This window comes from Equus caballus, chromosome 15 (genome assembly GCF_041296265.1).
Source record: "Equus caballus isolate H_3958 breed thoroughbred chromosome 15, TB-T2T, whole genome shotgun sequence".
NCBI lineage: Eukaryota > Metazoa > Chordata > Mammalia > Perissodactyla > Equidae > Equus > Equus caballus.
Genome location: NC_091698.1, coordinates 57,701,962 through 57,722,574, shown reverse-complemented (window position 1 = coordinate 57,722,574; position 20,613 = coordinate 57,701,962). Strand labels below are relative to the sequence as shown.

The window sequence follows — 20,613 nt, the reverse complement described above, 5'->3', positions numbered from 1 at the left end:
ACCCTTTCCAGACCAACCATGGCAGAATCTGTATTTTAACAGAATCCTCAGGTGATTTGTAAGTTCCTTAAAGTTTTGAAGTGCCACTCTATTTCACCTTCACCTCTGCCCTCCTTTCAAGAGATGAGGAATTTCAAACTCGGAGTTAGTGCAGAGCTAAGACTAGAATCTCAGCCCCCTGACTCCAAGTTCAACACTGTCTTCTATATCCAGGGCTGCCTCAGTAACTCCCTAACTCTCAGGGTGGAAGTAAGTGGTTCTTGCCCAATTTCTGCCTACAGATCTGGCCTTGTCTTGCCTTACTTTGCTGGTTGACATTTGGTGGTCTAGAAAAGTAGACTTCAAGATTAGAGAATGCCTTTCTCTTTCACCCCCAGTCCTCTTGTATGGGAAGCTGTTTGGCTTATCATTCTATATCGTATAACACCTCCCAAATAAGAATGAACGCTTAATGAGGCCAGAACCCTTTGTATTGTCATTAATATTTGTCAGCATCTATGATAGGAATTTTACCATCTGACATTCTTTCCCCAACTCACAGCTCACAATTGTATAGTACGTCTCCACTCATACAAGGAGGATTGAAAAGGCTGCGCCAAACCCTTTTAACACAACAGTCCCCTGAAGGGCTGTAATATTGTTCAGTGGTAATATCATCCCTATGCATTTTATCTTGTACATGAAATCTAGGCTAATTATCATTTTCTCCTACAGTACATTTTAGACCATTGTGTTTTTGTGTCCCTGCCTAGTTCATTAAGCAGGGTTTTACAGCTCCTCCAGTAACAGGATTGCTATTGACACTTTCATTAGACCCATAATTCAAATGCTTGTCTGCCTTCCAAATGGAAGCCTCTCAGTCCAGAACCACAATCTGGCCACCGACCGTATGTTGGCTTTTAGAACTGTCATAAACTCATCATCACATTCAAGTTCTTGAAGGGTCAAAATCTGCTTTCTTGATGAACTGTCTCCATCCAACAAACAGTCAACGTGTTCTCCAAGAATAGTCAGCCAAGCTTTCTCTGTCGCTCTCCGAAAACTCTTCCAGACAGTTCTCAGTATAATAGTGTGACTGTAACGCAAATAATCATTTGTCTGTATTTAAATATTAATTCCCTGCCCCATTCATTCATTCATTCATTCATTCTGTTATTTCATCATTTAAGATCAATATACCCAATATCATGGCAGATGCTGTAATGATTTCAAGATGAATAAGCTGGTCTCTGCCTTGGAGTATCTTATAGTCTAATAGATGTGTATATAAATCATTATACAATTAAGTGGAATGTGAAAAATTTCACCACTAGGTTGCCAGCAAATGGAATGGCTATAATTACAGATAGCTGTGCTCAAACTAATGGCCGTTATCAACATTGTTTTCTCACCAATGGTGCAAATGGAAATAGCCTCAACCGGCCTAAGTAAAACTGCATATAGGTATGAAATATATCACAGAATGTAACTTAGGAAGAGATGAAGTGGAGTGCCCAGAAATGATTCCAATGGGCATTAGAGAGATGATGAGGCTTCTCTAGAGACGGTCATTGTTCTGGTGATCATGAAAAATAGTCTTTGCTTTTTCAGTAGTGTTTTGTTTTTCTCTCTGACAAGGTTCAAGAAAAGGTTGAAAGCAAGTATCTGATTTAATTTACAATAAAGCTTTTTAAGGGTGCCTAATAGACAACAAAAATTTCTGCTTTTAATTTTTGAGGAAGTAAATCTTAGGCCTTTGTGAAGGAGCAGGAAATCTGAGTAGACCTATGTAGCTTCAGTGTGCAATTGAGGTTTTCAACCTTTACAAATTGCTTTGAGCTATTTAATTGAACATACAATTGTAGACCATATATTTCAATGTGGTTAATTGTGTTTGATTTAAAAGGCTGCCAATTGAGTGTTTTGCATTTACTTTCTGGCCAATCAAATCAAAGAGAAAAAAATTTCTTTTGGGATAGTTTTTACCTTCCAGATAGCTTTGCCTTTAAGAAGAAAACAAAGAGAGGAAGAAATGGAAAAGACAAAAGCATAGTCCTGTACCATTTCTTCAAGTCCTTTCTTGGTTCTTAGCCTTGCCTGAGCACACACATTGGATTATCTATCTCATTTGGTTTCCTCCAACTAGTCTCATAGAAGGAGTCCTGAAACAGAAAGGTCCTTTGCTGGAATGGACTCAGACCATTAAGCAGAAGAAGGGTATGAAGGAGGACTCTATTGCTGATTGGGATAATCTGGCTTCATTTTGCAGTAATACTGCTGTGGTGTTGGAAAATGACTTCAGCATTTTTCCCAGCACATTTCATTCTACTGCATGTGCCTTCGTAAACATGTCCAATCTCATGATGGAGGTCAACAACAATGTAGGGTTTAGAAATCGTTGCTTGGAAATCACACTCACTTAAACACCTGAATCTGTCTATCAGCCGTGCCGTAGCTTATTCCAAGCCTATGCAGAAGAGTGATTTGCACTCTCCCTGCTTTTCATTTCAAGTAGCATCACTCACTTTAAGCCAGATATTCAGGCCTCTTCAGAAGCCTCCAGGGTGAAGGACAAGTAAGAAGAAGCTTATCGAATCTTTCACAACTGTGGCTGGCTACATCTACTGCATCAGACTCATTATCTCTGTCTCTGCTATTTTATTTTAAAATCACACATTCTTCCTTTTATGTGACAAATAATGGGGATTTTGCTGCAAAATTTCATGATCCCAATGGCTCTTTTGTGGTTCTATACATTTAACTGATCACACTCTGGGTTGAATGCTGGACCAGAATGACTGGGGTTGGAGAAGAGCACATAATGTTTATTTTTGCAGTTCCCTCCACTTTGAATGATCTTCTCTCGTCTTTTATAAGCTCAGGTTGCATAACTAAATTCTGGTTTTTTCTTTTTCACTCACAGGGACTTACCAGTTGGGCTTCTTCCAGAGCTGAAAACCGATTACAAATAGGAAACAGATTTCACTACTGGACTTGAACTCCACATAAAAAACAACAAGATCCTCAAAATAATTGAAAAAGATCCTCACCAAAGCGTAGATGCAATGAATGGCAGGATCTCAAGAGGTAAGAAGTAAATTTCTAATGAAAACATGTTTGCTGTGTGGTGAGGTATACAGAAAATGTACTTCCAGGCTAAAAGTAGTATTCTCTCTCAGGAAAGGGTCAGGGCAGGGAGGATCATTTCTAATTAGAAAAACATCCTGGATGATCCAGTCTCTTTTTTCTCTGGGCCTGTTCATTTCATCTAGCCATTAATTATAGAAATATTGCAGAATGCTAGATTCTTTCTAAAGACATCATTTTGGGGGAAGGGTATCCTTAGTAAAGGAAACATCCTCCACAGAAAACACTCGGGAGGACTTTTGCCAATTTCTTGTGCTTCACAGGTTGTGGAGCCCCATCTTGAAAACCTATTTCCAGGATGACAAGGGATCAAATAAGGGGCAAAGGGCAATAAAGTTCTCAAACCCTGTTTGTCTTGATATTGGGTAAAAACATAAAAAGCATGTGGAATGGGCTCCCCAGAATATACAAAGATCACCTTGGGTAGGCATCTGGCGTTTTAACCTTTCCCAGTGTGAAAAAATAGGGGAGGAATATACACAAATAAATGAAGTGGTCTCAGTCTTTTCTCTTTTCTGGCGTATTAAACAGTTTAGTGGCTTCATCTATTCTATCCTGCCAGGAAGCATCTATGAGTTGCCAGATTCCTTTCTTGGGGTTTTTTGGAAGCAGAATCTGAAAAACAGGGAAAGGATAGGAGGAAAAATGTTATGGTGACTTATTCTCATGAGGAAAGCGGTGAGTTTGGAACATAGATAGGAAAGGCATTCAGTCCACCAGAGGAAAAGGGCAGAAGTGGGTGGGCTTGGTACCTGAAATGTGGATGTGAGAGATTGTACTGAGCAAGGATGTAAGATGAGGATTTGAGGAGGTGATGGGAGCAATTATGAGAAGGATGGTGGCGACTGAACTCTCAGAGTGAGCTATTCAAGGGGAGCAGAGTCTTAGGAAATGAGAGAAGCTGGGAGGTGTTAATAGTAATTGCCATGGACTATATCCTTGGATCTCCATTCCTTCAGTGAGTGAGTAAAGGGTGGAATCCCCTAATTTTAAATGCAATGCCACTTTGGGTCTGAACACATGAGTACAGCCTTTGATAAGGTTTCACCCATGAAGCAAATATTCCACTGGGCACCTTGGCAATGAGATTCCTTTTAAAATGTCATAGCGTCTTCTCAATGCCTAAGCCTTAGCTCAACCACTGGATTTCCAGCTTTCTTCATATGGCCTAGTTTGTAAAGAGCAGATTTGAGAAGCAGGTGTCCTAAGCTTTAGCCCTGGAGGAACCACTAATTTGCATGACCCCAAGTCATTCACCTAAGGTAATGATGCGCACTAGTTGTGAACACAGGACTGTAGAGTCATATAGTTTTTGCACAAGCTACTTAATCTTCATTATGCATTACTAGTTCTCATATCTATAACACTGGGGCATTAGAAGAATCTCCCTCATGGAGCTTTTTAATGAGATAATATATGTGAAGCTTCACAGTAATGATTTCAATAAATGTTAGCCACTGTTGTTATAGTTTCTATTATTATTATTGGTAGTGGTGGCATTATTAACCCCTGGCCTTCAATTTCTTCATCTTTAACATGAGAGAACAAGACAAAATTTTCACTATGCTCCCTTCAAGTTCCTAAAATGGTTTCTAAAATTCCTGAATTTAGGCACACCAACCACAAGAAACAGGCAATGGTCAATGAGACAACACTTTTCATGGTAAATCTCTTAGAAATATTTGGATTCTTTTAAAATGCCACCCTCTAGAGAGGGCCCAAGATTTTATTTAGCATGTGCTTTACTAACTTCAATATCTTTTTTTACAAGCATACTACTTGTACACTTATTGAGTAAGAAGAAAAGAGTTGGCATTCTTCTCTTTTCATCTATAACTAAACTCTACTTGAACTATTTATGACTTACCCTATACATATGGAGACACTGTTAGTAGTTCTGCCTTTTCCTAAGAACCTATAGACTTCAAAGACTTTTAAGCTAATTCTTCTTTTTACTTGATTTGCTTGGTAGCATCTTGACCACAGAAATGTAATACCGATAGTTGTTGATTGGTCCCAGAATATATCACTGTCCCTAAATACATGAAATTAATAAAAGAAAAAAAAGAAATCAACATTGTTCTGAAAGGAAGGTAGTTAAAATTCAGAAAGAGAGATTCTTTAATTAACTTAATAAAATTACTAATGGAAGCATTTTAACTGCTAAATTTAATTTACTTGTCAAGATATCAGGCTACAAAGAGGAGGGAAGAGTAGGAACTCTGCTTTCCATTATGATGTACTCTATTATAGAATAAATTTGCTTAAAATGAAATATATCACCAAAAGCCATCAATGACATCTTAATTTGGAACAGCCAGTTGAAAAGTAATTAGACTATGAAGCAATCAGTTCTAGTAAATCAGTGTTTCTCTTTACATAAACGTACTTTTTTTTTTTTTTTTGCTATTTATTTACAGGGAAGACTTTCAGGTAGCAGGCAGGCAAAGATGCTGATTCTTTTGGCTGTCGGTGTTTTTACTTTACATTACCAAGCTGTCAAAACAAAATGTTTTATGATGGGATTAAAAAATGTATAAGCATCTGATTTGATTTAGTGTTTATATTTATATGTTGAACTTAGGAGAGTTTGCTTATCATAGGGGTTTAAAAGATTTACATTTGTCTGCTTCTTACTTCCAAAATGCTTTCCAGATCCACAGGCAACCCTGACACCTTACTTCAAGGAATGAGGCTCAGTCAAAAATCAAGCAAGCGCTTTCCTTCTCCCTGCAGGGTCCCTCCTACATTATATAAATAAAGGAGGAGAATGTGTTGCTAATGAGACATAGATAGGGATGGAGGTGGGAGTGGATAAAATTAGCCTTTTGTTCAGTGTCTGACAATTCACTGGTAGGAACTTCTCAAAATGTAGCTGACCTTCCTAGAAGTGTGTTTGTTTAGTATTATGAGAAGCTAATAAGGGGGATGGGTGAAACAGAAAATAATTTATATTTCATCTGATTTTGAAAAGTTAACATGATTTAGCTAAGAGGTATCAAACATTTAAGTATCAAACTGTATTAAGAAGCACTTTTGGATAAATGTCTTTTCTGATCACCTCAGTACGCCTCTGAAGAAGACACTGTCATAGATATCACCTTACCCCCGTTAGATTGGCAAAAACATCCAAAACCAAGAACGACAAATGTTGGAGAGGTTGTGGAGAAAGAGGAACCCTCATACACTGTTGGTGGGAATGCAAACTGGTACAGCCACTATGGAAAACAGTATGGAGATTTCTCAAAAAGTTAAAAATAGAAATACCCTATGACCCAGCCATCCCATTACTGGGTATCTATCCTAAGAACCTGATATCAGATATCTCAAGAGTCCGTTGCACCCCTATGTTCATCGCAGCATTATTTACAATAGCCAAGACATGGAACCAGCCTACATGCCCAGAAACTGATGATTGGATAAAGAAGATGTGGTATATATACACAATGGAATACTACTCAGCCATAAAAAAAGACGAAATTGGCCCATTCACAACAATGTGGATGGACCTCAAGGGCATTATGTTAAGCGAAATAAGTCAGTCAGAGAAAGACGAACTCTATATGACTCCACTCATAGGTGGAAATTAGTATATTGAGAAGGAGATCTGATCGGTGGTTACCAGGGAAAAGGGGGGGTGGGGGGAGGGTACGGACGGGGAAGTGGTGTACCCACAACATGACTAACAAAAATGTACAACTGAAATCTCACAAGGTTGTAATCTATCATAACATTAATAACAAAAAAAAAAAACTAAAAAAAAAAAAAAAAAAAAAAGAAGACACTGTCATCTTCAGTTTATGGACAAGGAAACGGAGGGCTAGAGTGTTGAAGTGACTCGTGGAGATCACAGAGGTAGTTAATGGCGAGGCTGGGGCTAGAAGGAGAGCTTCTGGGCTCATGCTACTTTCTCTGTAACATCTGCTTCTGATGATGGAATCCCATCTGTTAGAGACGGAAGGGAAGAGGTGTGAGAAAAATAACTAGAGGAGATATCAATCACGCCGCAAAATATTTATAAAGGACTTCATTCAGATATTAGGGGAGTCACCATTGTCACCAGCCCTGAAAAACCAGAGAGGATGATGAATTATGCTAAAGAGCATATTGGCTCAGAAGATAGAGACTACCTCGCAATGCCATGCTTGTGTGAGTGTGCCTTATTCTCTAGTGGGAGAGAATGGTGTGTGAGAAGAAAGTAAAGGACAGTTTTATAGTGAGAAAAATAAGCTACACCTTGTTATGAAGGGAGAAATGTGGGGAAGCCTCTGAAACACAGTTCTAGGATCTGCCAGCATGCAAATCACTTAGCAGCAGGCAAATGACCTCACCCTAATAGAGTAAATCATTTCCATTCTCTCCACTGCCTATTTAGAAATGTGATCATTGATAACAACACTACAAGGTACTATTCCTAGTTGAAAAACACATTGGGAGGAAATCTAATATGTATGATGCAGTGGGAGGAAGTATTAAGATTCATAATTGTAGCTAGGTGTGAGGTGGCCTATGACAATATAATTAAAGCGCAGACGCTTCCCTTGCAGTGTGGCAGTGAGAGAACTGGGCAGAGCATGGGGCTGCAGGGCCCCTCTGCCTCTAGAATTCTAGTAAAATACAGTCTGTCATCCCCAATGGCTGCTCAAGATCCGTGTATAACAGGACAATTGCCCTGGGAGTGGAAAAGGCAGGAACCATATAAAAATAGACAGAACAACTTAAAGTTAGCAAAGAAAAGATAAGGAGCGCCAACGTAGGAAATGAGATATTGCTAGTAAAAGAGGTTAGATGGAGTAAGGAGGTCTTTTATAAATGTATCAAGGAAAAAAAGTGATCTTCAAGAGAAAAAAGACCAGTGAATAAATGAGAAGAGGAGGCGTGAAATTAATGATGGCTGAGATATTGACCTCCTGCTTTAAGTCAGTTTTTAAGAGAAAAATGAGAAGAAAATTTGGACAGCTGGAAGGCAGCAATGACTTTTAAAAATAGGTATTGACAAAGAAGATGAGGGGAAATTTAGAAAAAAATTAAACATTGTGGTATATACCGATTGTATGTTTCAGATAATGTGCTTCCTAGGGAATTAGATTCCCCGCCTACTAAGTAGACACAGACATGGAAGAACAACAATGCAAACTAGAAAGATGTCAGAAATTCCTCAAAACGAATGTTTCATATGACAATAGAATAATGATTGGGCCTGGTTGGGGGAGCAAACACAGGGCAGGCTCTCTTAGTGTTGTGCAAATTCTAGGCATATTTGGTTATGCCTGTGTGGCAATTGCAATTTTTAGAAAATTTGGGAGAACTTTCTTTTTATTCAGTGGGGAAAGAAGTAGACTCAATATCCCGTACAACTAATGTGTATTGTGGATACTTGAAAAGTATAGGAAAGACTGTCATTGTCCCTTGGGAGAAAATTGGAAAAATGATACAGTCCCTCAAAAATTATGAAAGTGTTAAAATAGTGATTAAAATATGTACATAGAATTGGAAAGTTCAGAGTACAATGAAAAAAAATCATCTGAAAGAAAGTTTCAGATCCTACTAAAATTTTTAGGTTAAATCCTCAAAATGCAACTAACTAATGGGAAGCTGCTAGATATGTGGGACTAATTGTTTAGGGAAATTTTTGTTGACATTAGGCAATGTATTTGTGTGGGATAAAGATGCAGCTGAAAGTTTGGAATTTTATGTAAAGAGTGATTTATTGGAGATGAATTCTTAAGGAAAGATAGAGTCTTGGAATAATTGCCCTTGAACGGTTTCCAGGGCACTCCTACCTGATGGGCTGTGTTAATTGAGATTGTAGTCAGTAGCTTCTTAATTTCTCTCATTTTCAATGTCCTCTTTTCTCCTCACATGTTGCCCTTCAGTAACTACAATCTTCAGGGATTTGCGATATACCACACTCCATTGACCCACTGCATCCACACTTGACAGGAACTCTGCAGCGCCTGTCCTCAAGCTGCTTACAATCAGAAGTCAAATGTGCGGTTGGTTGCCATGTCAGTGCCAAAGTGGGGGAAGAGTAGAGGAGTCTGAAGTCATATGGGAAGACCTGTGGCAGATGAAACTTGACCTCCTCCCTGAAGAATACGTGGAATTACAGAGTCTGCAGCAGTTAGACCAAAGGTCTAGAGACAGAGAAATGTGTCTGCATGAGGGGCTGGGCAATAGATCTTTTCTGGTAGGGCAGATTCTTACAAGGCAGCAGGTATGGCTATGATGTGGTAGGGCTGTTTGTGATCTGAAGATCTGGACAGAAATCACAGCTCTAACTTTTGAGAAAGTCATTTCTCTCTCTAATGCTCACAGTCTCTGTTTGTAAAGTGGGGTTCATTACTCTCCCATAAGGCTGCCCTGCGAGGTGCTGGACAGTAGTGGAGTCATGGTTGAAGCAGCTGTGTGATCAGCTGCCTGCTTTTCACCCAACCATCTGCTTTGCTTTCCCTGGAATTCTGCTCCTCAACAGTTACTTTTGTGCCTAGGCGTGTTTGACTTCCTGGCATATTGCAATTAAGCCATTTTCTTTTACTAATTTGTTACTTGCTATTCCTTCCAAGATTTTTAAAGCAGTTTCAATGTTTTGTGCTAACTTTTGATATTTTATAGCAATCATCCTCAAGTAGGGTGGGAGGGAGATAACCTGCTTCCTATTTGGATTGTGACCTTGCTGGTAAGATATGGAATTTATGCTCAGAAAAGGGGAGATTCCATTCCATCTGAGGAAAGATGGAGACTCTATTTCTGATGACTAGGACGGTGGCAGATTGTGAGTGGAGGTGGGTGAACACAGCTGATTCTTTTACATAAATCAGACCTCAAATCCAATCAAGGATGCCAGCCCTCCTCACTGACAGGTGTTTGTGAGCGCTGTTGAAGAAGGGAAGAAAGAATGGGGAGAGGAAAAGAAAAGAAGATAGGAACTGAAAGAAAAGAGGGAGGAGGGCAGCAAATAACAAAGACGAAAAACATGTAGGAACTCACATATTTTTTAAGAACCCATTTTGAAGTGATGTTGTATCACTTGAGTGTAATTGCCCACAGGGAGAATACACCTGCAATTCACTTTTCCTTCTGCCCTTCTCTACATTCCTCTATTTAAAACATCCTTGCCCTTGGGGGCTGGCCCCATGGCCGAGTGGTTAAGTTCGCGCGCTCCGCTGCAGGCGGCCCAGTGTTTCGTCGGTTCGAATCCTGGGCGCGGACATGGCACTGCTCGTCAGACCACGCTGAGGCAGCGTCCCACATGCCACAACTAGAGGAACCCACAACGAAGAATACACAACTATGTACCAGGGGGCTTTGGGGAGAAAAAGGAAAAAATAAAATCTTAAAAAAAAAAAAAAAAAAAAAAAAACATCCTTGCCCTTCTTTGTTGCAAGAATATGTGTAAATTGTCGGTCCATTTTTTGTTGTTTGTTTTCAATGGGAGTTTTAGTAAAATCATTATACATGGAAAATTCTGTTTGAATTTCTTGGTTTCTTAGTTTCCGTACTCTAGAATTCAGCCCCAAACTCCCAGGAAATCAAAGTAGGATAATGTGTCAATGTGAATATAGACAGAACTGAAAACTACCTGACTAAAAACTGAGATATTAATAAGTAACAGATAATGGTAAAAAATGTCCTCCTCTTAGTTGGAATCAATTTTATTAAGAATAAGTAGTTATTTTCTCTTCTGGAAATTATGCAGTGTTTAAAAAAAGATTACTTTCATATTTTCAGACATTGAACCAAATTTATGGCTCAAAGGACACAAAAAAATTGTGTATGATTCAGTAAACAATAATTGAGAATGCTACATGTCAGAACTTATGAAAGTCAGCCAAAGCTATACTCAGAGGTGAAATAATAGCTTTAAATGTTTAATTTTCTTGGGGAAATAAAGAATAACAAATTAATAAAAACTAAAACTCTGGAAATTAAATTTTAAAACAAATATAAGACAAGACCTTGAGGTACTAATAAAGATAAAAACAACAATAAAAGAATCAGAAACCTAAAAATAGTAAAAGTGACTAATCAATCTCTAGGTATTAGGAAAAACTATTTTATATAATTCATATGATAATATATTTATCATATAAATTATATATATATTACATAATATGATATTTATAACAATAAATCATTTATTAATTTATTTTGTAAATTAATTTACTAATTGATAAACCTTGTCAGGTTTAATAAAGGAGGATCCACAAACAAAATTAGAAATGGGAGCATGAATTTTAGAATAGATTCAGGGACAAAATAAATTACAAGAGAGCTGTGCAAAGTTACATTCTAGTAAGTTTAAAAAACTCAGTGCAATGAAAATATTTTGGAAAAATATAAATTACCAAAATTGCTTAAGAATAATTAGAAAGAAATAATTAAAGTGGCAATCAAAGATGAAACTCAGTAACTAAATGACATTTTAAAAAATGATTCAAATATTAAAAGTATAAGCTCTAAAATAATTCCTGGAACCTTCAAAAGCCAATTAATTTTAAATTGCTCCTAAATACAGAAAAGTATTGAAAACTACCTAATTTTATGATGTCAGATTTAGTGTGATGCCAAAAATAGAGAAAGATAGTAAAATAACACAATAAAAAATCTATAGACCTCTTCCACTTGTAAATATAGATACAAAATACGAAATAAAATGATTCGTAATATGAATAGTCATCTCATCATGGTGGGTCGGCACAGTGTGCATTTGAGAAGGAGGTGAGAAGGTTATTGCATTTTTTATTCTTTATCAGAAGGTGACTCACTCCTAGAAAAGTGGCGGAGTAGCTTCATCAATTCTGTGACAGAATAGAAGATCACAGAAACGATTAGACAGAATGTGTTTTCAGGAAATGATTTGATTCTGGATATATTTGCTTGAATATAGGGACTGGGATTAAAGTCATGAATAGTCAAGCTTTATTTTTTTATCGCTTGCACTATTTTTAAAGTCAGCATTCACTTCACAGGACAATTATAAATCAGTGTGCTGTGCTGAATCTCTAATACAGACAGTCTATGTGCTAGGCACTGTGCATGGTTCAAAGAGGTGAAATTAATTGTTAGTTAACATAAACCTCATGCACAGTGGGTGCCTCCATTATATTTATTGGTGATCTGGCTCATTCTTCTCTTCCCACTCTATGTCATACCCATTTCAAAGCTCCCTCTCAAGTCTCTCCTTTTTCTCTCGCCCCTCCCCCCTCCTCATCTCTCTCATTCTTTGTATATTTTTGGGCGTTTGGTGAGCACGGCCTTTGTCAAAAGAGACCTGAATGGCACCCTCTTAGAGAGGAGAAAGCTACCTTTAAATCCCATTCTTAATTTATGGATAAGAGCTACGACTGTACCTGTGTGAAGTTCTCACGGGAGTTTCACTAAGTGTGTCTCTGCCAATACCAATGACCGAAAGAGACCTTCCATTAACTTCTGAATTAGCCAAATGGGACAGAGCTTAATCTAATATGTGTTATTTCATTTTCTAGGTTACTTGTTTTAAAGGAAATAAAGTATACTCATAGGCTGTCTAAAACCGTCCTGGGAGATGTGCATGGAAGGACTCCATCTAAACAGTATTCGCTTCTGAGAAAGCTGGGTGCGTGCCTGAGGGCCCAATTTAGCTTGGTGGATGCCTTTCTCACAGTAGGCAAAGCAAACCCCTAACTCCAAAGAGCTTTGAGAGAAATTGCACATTAGTGAAAATGATGAGTTCTCGTGCTGGCGTTGTAAGATGCTGTGGATAAAGGGGCTTTTTTCCCTACTGATATCTCATCCAATCCCTACTTGAATTCTACCTGGCCATGGCATTCCTCACAGTGATCATAATCTCTTCGCTTTGGCCTGGTATGACCAGCACTCTGAGCAGTCTAGCCATCATCAGAAGCAGCCTGGAAACTGGTGGACTGGAGCCAAAGGCTTCTGAAGAGGCAGCACAACACAGTGGAAAGAGAACCAAACCCGCTGCCTGGAGACCAAGTTTCTTTCTCAGCTCAGGTATTGATTAGCTGAGTAACTTGGGCAGAACTCCCTCTGTGCCTCAGTATCTTTATCTATCAAATGGGGATAATAATATTTGCCCAGCATATTTCCCAGGATTATTATAGTCATTAAATGAGATAATGAATATGAAAGTGTTTGTAAACTATAAAGCATTATACAAATTTAAATTATTTTGAGCATGGTATGGCATATGGAACAGTCTAACAGGTTACTGAGAACTTCGTAGGTATCTTGGCAATGTCTTCTTGACTCTCTAGGATTTTCATGAAAGCAAAATTTGCTAAACAAAGCTAGATTCAGGCAGCTCTCTCTCTTTTTATAGCCCTCCTTCCCAACTGCCAACCCTATTCCTGGGACTTAGGAATGTGCCAAGGTTAGAAGATTCAGATATGGGGTGTGAGCCACAACTTCTAAATCAGTTCTGGAAGGATGCCAGACCATCAGTTTAGAAAAGTGATTTGAGTGTCTTCCTGAGGACAAAGAATTACTTAGAGAGTATATTTTTCAAGAACATGTTATTGAAACTTGGAAAAAAGAGTTTTAAAATGTGAGAACACTAGTATTAAAGGCACTCTAAACCAATTACAGCGTATTTACTTGGATTTCAATGGGGGGATACCCTTTTCATTATTTGAAAGCTTCAAGAACATTAGAAACACTTCGCTGAGGACAATGTAATACCCAAATCTGAAGTAGGCTGTTGTTTGTCCATTTAATCCACTTTCTTGCTTTTACCTTCTTCATGAAGGCAGAAGAACACTTACAAGTTTTTAGAATGCACAATGTACCCTGAGTAGGCTGTGTACTTTTGGGTAGTTAGCACCCTTTGTCCCCTGAGAAAACATATTATATTGTACTCGCCCTACCCTGGGGGGAGATGCTATGTTGGAATAGGAACCGTCATAGGACAGGTTTACAGCTCAGAGCCCTTAGCACAGAAAGGCATAGTCATTTCCAAATGCTGAAGGATCATTGTGCATACTTCCGGGAGAGCTTCCTTAAGGCCATGGATGAAGGATGGGGATGGAAAGCATAGAAGCTTGAGTGAGACTTTTAATTAGAGGTGGCCAGCATTTTAAAGATCTGTTGTCCACAAAGCATCGAGTACCTTCAGTTAATGCAAGGGCTTTCAGCATTTTAGTGCCCTTTAGCCAGAGGATGGTCATTGAACAGAGAGAGAATGTCCAGTTTTTCCTGGCAGCTTCACTGTGTGGGTTTGAAATAAGTTTGGAGAACCTACAGTGTGTTGGTAAGTCCCTGGCTGTCCATATACCCATAGAACTATGGCCTTTTCTCTCATGCCAACCACAAGGGCCCAGTTTGCCCACACTTTTTCTTTGACTACTCTTTCTCCTACTTCTACATGGTGGAGGACTCTCCCACTTAGAGGGGCCCTGACAATCTGTCATGTCCACACAATGGTTCATGGTCCTTCCCATTTATGCCAGTTTCCTGATCCTTCTATGTCGCAGTGGTATCTGGGCCCTGCTTCAGTGTGGATGGACCCATCCTCATCAACACTTGACTCTGAGTCTTTTCAAAGGAAGTCTTCCAGGGGACGAGCCCCTGGCTGAGTGGTTAAGTTCACATGCTCCACTTTGGCGGCCCTGGGTTTCACCAGTTCAGATCCTGGGCGCAGACATGTCACTGCTCATCAAGCCCTGCTGAGGCGGTGTCCCACGTAGCACAACCAGTAGGACCTACAACTAGAATATCCAACTATGTACTGGGGGGCTTTGGGGAGAAGAAGAATAAGAGAAAAAAAATACTTTTAAAAAAAAGGAAGTCTTCTGTGTCCTACCTTCCAGACTGGCTCCCCAGAGATCACAATGAGTCTGAGCAGGCGTCTGCCAGGACTCCCTTCTGAGGCTCCCTTCTCTCCTGGTTCTCCTCCTCTCACTGACTGCTCCATCTACATGTGATTCCTGTCTCTGCCATCATTATCCCTGTGACTTTCAGCCAATTGCTTCACGCCTTTCCAGGGTGACATCTCCCTGCCTTCTTAGCTTCTTAGGTGGGAAGGGTAACTGCTATCACACACAGATTCCCCAACTGCAATGACTGAAACACAGTAAGGTGGAGAGTGCAAGTTGGTTTCCAGTGGATCCGGGGATGCCATTCCACAGAGGCAAAGACCTCAGCGGACAGAAGCTCTGCCATCGGGAACATGTAGTTTCCAAGGTCACAAGGCATCAAGGGTTCCAGTCTATAGAAGAGGAAAGGGCACATGGGGAACTTGTACCCTCTCCTTAAAGACCCTGGCCCAGAGTGGCACACGTCAAGCCCTCTCAGTCTATTGACAAATACTAGTCACAAAGCCATGTGAGGCGGGTGGTTGAGGAAGTCATTTCCTAGCAACAACTCTAAAGTATGGAAGAACAGGAATTTGGGTGTACAGTTCCCTCTGCCACACACAGCATCTCTGGCTAGGTTACTTAACAGTAACGATTAAAGGTAGTATTATGAGCATGGGCTAATTTTGAATTCTCTTCCAACACTTACTAGTTTCACGATGATGAATAAGTACAGTCATATGTGGCATAATGGGATGAACAGCATATATGATGGTGATGCCATAAGATTAGTACCATAGAGCCTAGGTGTGTGGTAGGCTACACCATCTAGGTATGTGTAAGTATACTTTATGATGTTTGCACAATGACAAAATCACCTAGGGACACATTTCTCAGAACCTATCCCCCTCATTAAGCAACACGTGAATGTAACTTAATCTGAGCCTCAATGTCTTCATCTTTAAATGGAGGCCATTTAGTACCTACCTGGTGGGATTATTGTGAGGACCAAGTGAGCTAACTCACAAAGGGCTTAGGACAGAACATGGCACCCTATAACCACTCAACTCCTGTTGGTGGTTCTTACCTCTCAGTCAAGCCACTTTGAGTTCCTAAACCTCAAGACTGAGGATTATGATAGAAAGCGGTATTTATTCCTTTTGTGCTGACTTTTAAAACTTTTTAAAAAGATGCTTCTGTACTTCATGATAGCTTTAATAATAGGAATGCCCTCTTCTTGAGGTCATAAGTAATCTAAAATTCTAAATGCAGTTTCAAGGAGAGAGACAGAGAGGAAGAAGGAGGCAGGGAGGAAGGGAAGAGGAGAGGGTGAGAGAAACAGATAAACAGACTCCCACTGACCTGGCTGAATCCTCTTGGAACTGTGCTGTAGTGAGAGCCCCTTATGGAGGAGAGAGTCAGGGAGGGGACTAGGAAAGCTGAAGGCTTAGCTGTTTTTCAGAGGTGAAGTCAGAGTTGCCCAGAGGCTGAAGGGATAGAAAAGACATGCCAGGTGAAAAGCAGCTGGTGTCTGGGTTTGAGGGCATGACAGATCCTCCAGTTTGAGGACCATCCAGTTGGTCTCCCTGCAGTGCTGGTGGGGCCAGGTGGGGGCCTGAGAAGGCGGGTGGGAGCCAGCTGTAGTGCTCCTGAATGAGAACTGTAAAAACTGCTATAATATAGTGGAATTGATGCCATCATAGGGGTGTACAGAGCATAAGGCTCTTGTCGTCAGAAGAACGGAGGTATGCTCCAAACGTCTGGAAAGTCTCTTAAAACCTCAGTATCAGCAATCAATGGCTTAATGGAAATTATTAAAAAATGGAGAAATAGTAAAGATATATTTTTAGCTTTCAGTTAGTCTTGGTGACTCAGTTTGCTGCTTTCTGTAAAAAGTAGTATTTCCTTTTATTTGTTCTGAAAATACATTCATTAAGCTTCAAGGGATGGGATATAGTGCAAGGTATGTGAGCAGATGCCTAATAATAACATCCTGGACTTTGTTAATGATTTCATATTCAACCAATTCTTAAAATCATCAATTCCATCCTGTGCCCCTGTACCAATACATAGATTGAAGAGTCTTGCTTCTTTGTTTCCTCCCCTGCTGCCCTTCCTTTTTTCTACCTCGTCTTATTTTCTCCCTACTTCTTAGTCGGCCTTCCTCCCAGGCAAGCTTTGAACACATGGTTTCCAGCTTTGGTGTCCCTGAGAGTATGAGGAGCTCTTTGCTCTGCCCATGCTTTCCTCATGCCAGCTACTAAGATGACCACATTGGACCACCACCTTCTGGACCCTTGGCTTTCAGTGGAACGTGGGCTGTGTGTTGACACTATCCTGGATAGGGTCCTGTCCTGCTGTATGGGCACGCCCTTCCCACCATAGCCCTCCCTCTCCTGCTGCTCCTGAGAACAGTCAGCCCCCTTCCCAGTTCTAGAAACTGTCCTATAAAATGTGGCTCCATTTAGCAGCTAAATGTTTCTAGTTGCCTGTTCCTACCTGATGATATGAGGTACATTTCTGGCCCCTTCCTCTTGTGGTCTTTTTGGGTAAGCTGGCCCGGAATAGCTTTTAGAGGTCCCCTGTAGGAACTTGCTGCTGTGAGAGTGCCCCAGACAGCGGGCTCAAATCCTTCAAGTTAAATCAACCTCATTAGGCAAACCCAGAAGTAGAAAAGCTCTGTTTAGCCATCAAAAAATAGAGTTTTCAGTGGCATGCTTTTAAAATAGCATGCACCTTATGTATAAATATTGTTTCCCTTCCACTCAGCTTTCCCAGGAATGTATGTCTTATGTAAAACAAGACACACCTGCATAGTTTCCTAAGGCTCCGGGTCCTGTTACTTCTACTGCTGCTTCGTTCTGCTGCTGCTGAAAATAAATGTGTGAAAGACTTGCCACGCATGGGGATATTTTATTTTAAGCTAATTGAAGACAAATAATTTTAATTTGGGTTATGATCCAAGTGAAGCTGTAGTGAACTCTTATTTTAAGCCAAATCTGTCTCTCTAAGTGGCCCCACCAAATTTTTTTCTGCCATTGAAGAGCATGCTCCTTCTCACCCTTTTAGATTCTGCTAGCACAGAGATTCTTTAAAAAACAGGTAGGCTTCTCCGGGCTATGTGGTTCTTCTTTGTCTGCCTGGTGCTGTTGAAGGGCAAAGGGCATTTGAAAGCATTGGTCTTCACATAATGCTACCACCTTGCTCTTAGCTTCTTCCATCACCACATGAAAGTTGCGGTTAAAAAACACACATCAAAGAACGAGTCCCATTGAAAAGGCGAGCGCTGCCTGCTGAGCTGGCATTCAGAGCTGGAGCTTTTGTTTCAGTGGCGACTCTGACTCTCCTCCACCTAGTTTCCTGTTAACTCTGGTGTGGGTTCTGACTTGCTCTTGATGATATTGGAGTGTGTGTTTGTGGCACTCACTTTTAATCAGTGCATCTGAGTTTCTGAAGTAAGAACTTCTTTCTCCAGCAGGTTGAAACTTTTGAATGGAAACATCACGTTGGGTCAGATTTGGATGTAGTCCTGGGATACAGTTTTAAATCTGGGTCCCCAAACGTATCACGCATTTCAGGAAGGGAGATTTTTCTCTTTTTTCGTCCATTTTCCTTTTATTGATGGTTTGATAAATATGCCCATTTTTGGAGGGAGAGATGCTTCCTTGAAGGGGATTTGTATGGGGACTAAGGCAAGAGGCAAGTCTCTGGATTTTTGCATCTAACATGGTTCTTACTGTCTTGCTCCCTTCCCCCAAAATTCAGCCTGCAGAGCGGAGTGGGAGGGATTAACCCCGAGGCAGCTGAGCCACTGATCTGCCTGTGGGCCCCTGCTGCAAGTTCAGGAAGTTGGGCTGAAGTGGGCATTACATGACACACAGAGACTTATGAGTCTCTGAGAGCATCATAGATATCTCTTATCAGATAGCCTGGTCAACCACAGGTGAGCATCAGGATGCACACCTGCTATATCCCTGCTAACGGGCCGTCATTTGTCCATCTTCAACATCCAGGATTCCAAACCACCATTTGGTTAAGTGGCAGTTAGAACCCACATTAGGTCCAATTGTGAACGAGATAAAGCATGCCTTCTCCAGACTTGCTGCTTGTCCTCATATGCTCTCTTCCCTCCATCCCCATTTACCTTCACACCCTTCTCACTCTGCAAACAAAACAAGTTCTTAAGTCTAGAGGTTCTTGGAGTTCAGTGCTGAGCTTAGCTTATTCAGTGCTTTCCACAGTTGCTCTCCAGAGGGCCTTTTCCTGCCTCCCAATCCCCACCCTGTGCTCCAAGCAGAGGGGTGCTTCTGTCCTTACACGTTTTTGTCTACTGCACATTTATGAAGAACTAAAGGTTGACTTAAGGAAAGGAGTCTGCTGCTAGAGTGTCTTTGAAATTCACCCAATCTATTCCAACACTCTCATCTTACAGATGAGAAAAATGACTTCCAAGGTGGTTATGATTCTTGACCAAGTTAGTTTAGTGGCAGAGCCAGAAGTAGAAGCCAGATTTCCCAGAGTCATCCTCCTGTGCATTTTCTTTTTTATCACCCTGCACAAAGTATTTTCTATCCTCTGGCTTTTAAATTTGAAGGGAGTCAAAATTTAACTTCATGTTCAATAATGGAATTTAGCAAACCCTATCAATGAGCTTTAGGTATAAGCCCTTAGATGGAGAGTTCGTGTGTTTGTATTTGCAGTGGCAGCTTTAAATCTTCCTGGAGACTGAAATTGCAAAGTAGAGGCTGGCCTCTTGCTCCATCCCCAAGTGCTGGCATGCCTGGTCCTTCCTCTACTTTGTTGTGGCAGGAATCACAGGGATTTGTCATGCTCGTTCCAGTCCCTGTTGTCCTCCATGAGAACTTTAAATGAGAAGCAGCTTCTGTCTGCAGTGACTATTACGCTTCAGGAGAAAATTCAGGGAGGTGGTCCTGAATGAGGAATATGAGAGGGCATGAAGTTCTCCAGAAAACATGAGGTCAGCTCCACCATATCAGATTGCACCAACTATATGCAAAGCTTCTCTGAGATTTCCACAAAAATTTCCACTATCTCAATCTCCTTTGGATTCCTTTCCTCATTAATTCTGCGCAATCTCAATAGCCAAGTTCAAGTTCAGAAGTGGGCAAGATCTAAAGGAAGCTGGGCAGCAGGGCACCACAGATGAGCCCCTGCCGCAGGAACAGTCCGGGTACTGCATGCCACTGCCACTGCTGTCTTGGACATTTGGTGTCATTGTAGCCCCATTCTCAAGGTTGTCACCCTAAAGAATTTCTCAACCATCCCTGTGTCTTTGCTTTACTTCTTAAAGATTTAAAATCTTGCGTGGGAATGTTAGATTGTCTGAGCCTACACTTTAGCTGCTGGCAGTGTGGAAAAGGATAGCAGAGCCCTTCCCTCGGAAGTGGGAGGCAAAGCTCATCCTTTCAACAACACACCTGCTATTCTCCCTCAAGCACAATGTTCTTTTGCAATTGTGAAGGGCCATGTGAATCATAATAAGAAGTTAAAAATATTCTACTAAGTGTAACAGGAAGCCACTGAAGTGCTTTTAAGGTAGAAAGTGATTTGGGCCAGTTTACATTCAAAAAAGAAATTTCAGTGGCATTATAGAAAGTCTAGAACAGAAACGTGACAGCAACAGGCTTTCCACAAAAAATGTTAAACTAACTTTTAATTGTTTATATTTGAA

The 20,613-nt window shown here is 40.4% G+C and overlaps 1 long non-coding RNA gene across 4 annotated transcripts in view; it reads left to right on the top strand.

Moving 5' to 3' along the window:
- Window positions 1-20,613, top strand: part of LOC111768098 (uncharacterized) — a 592,572-nt gene that overhangs the window by 389,319 nt on the left and 182,640 nt on the right. For all 4 annotated transcript variants that reach the window (XR_002800153.2, XR_011426439.1, XR_011426438.1 and 1 more), the window contains exon 3: window positions 2,903-3,066. This is a non-coding gene — a long non-coding RNA (uncharacterized lncRNA). The remainder of the gene's footprint in view (window positions 1-2,902; window positions 3,067-20,613) is intronic.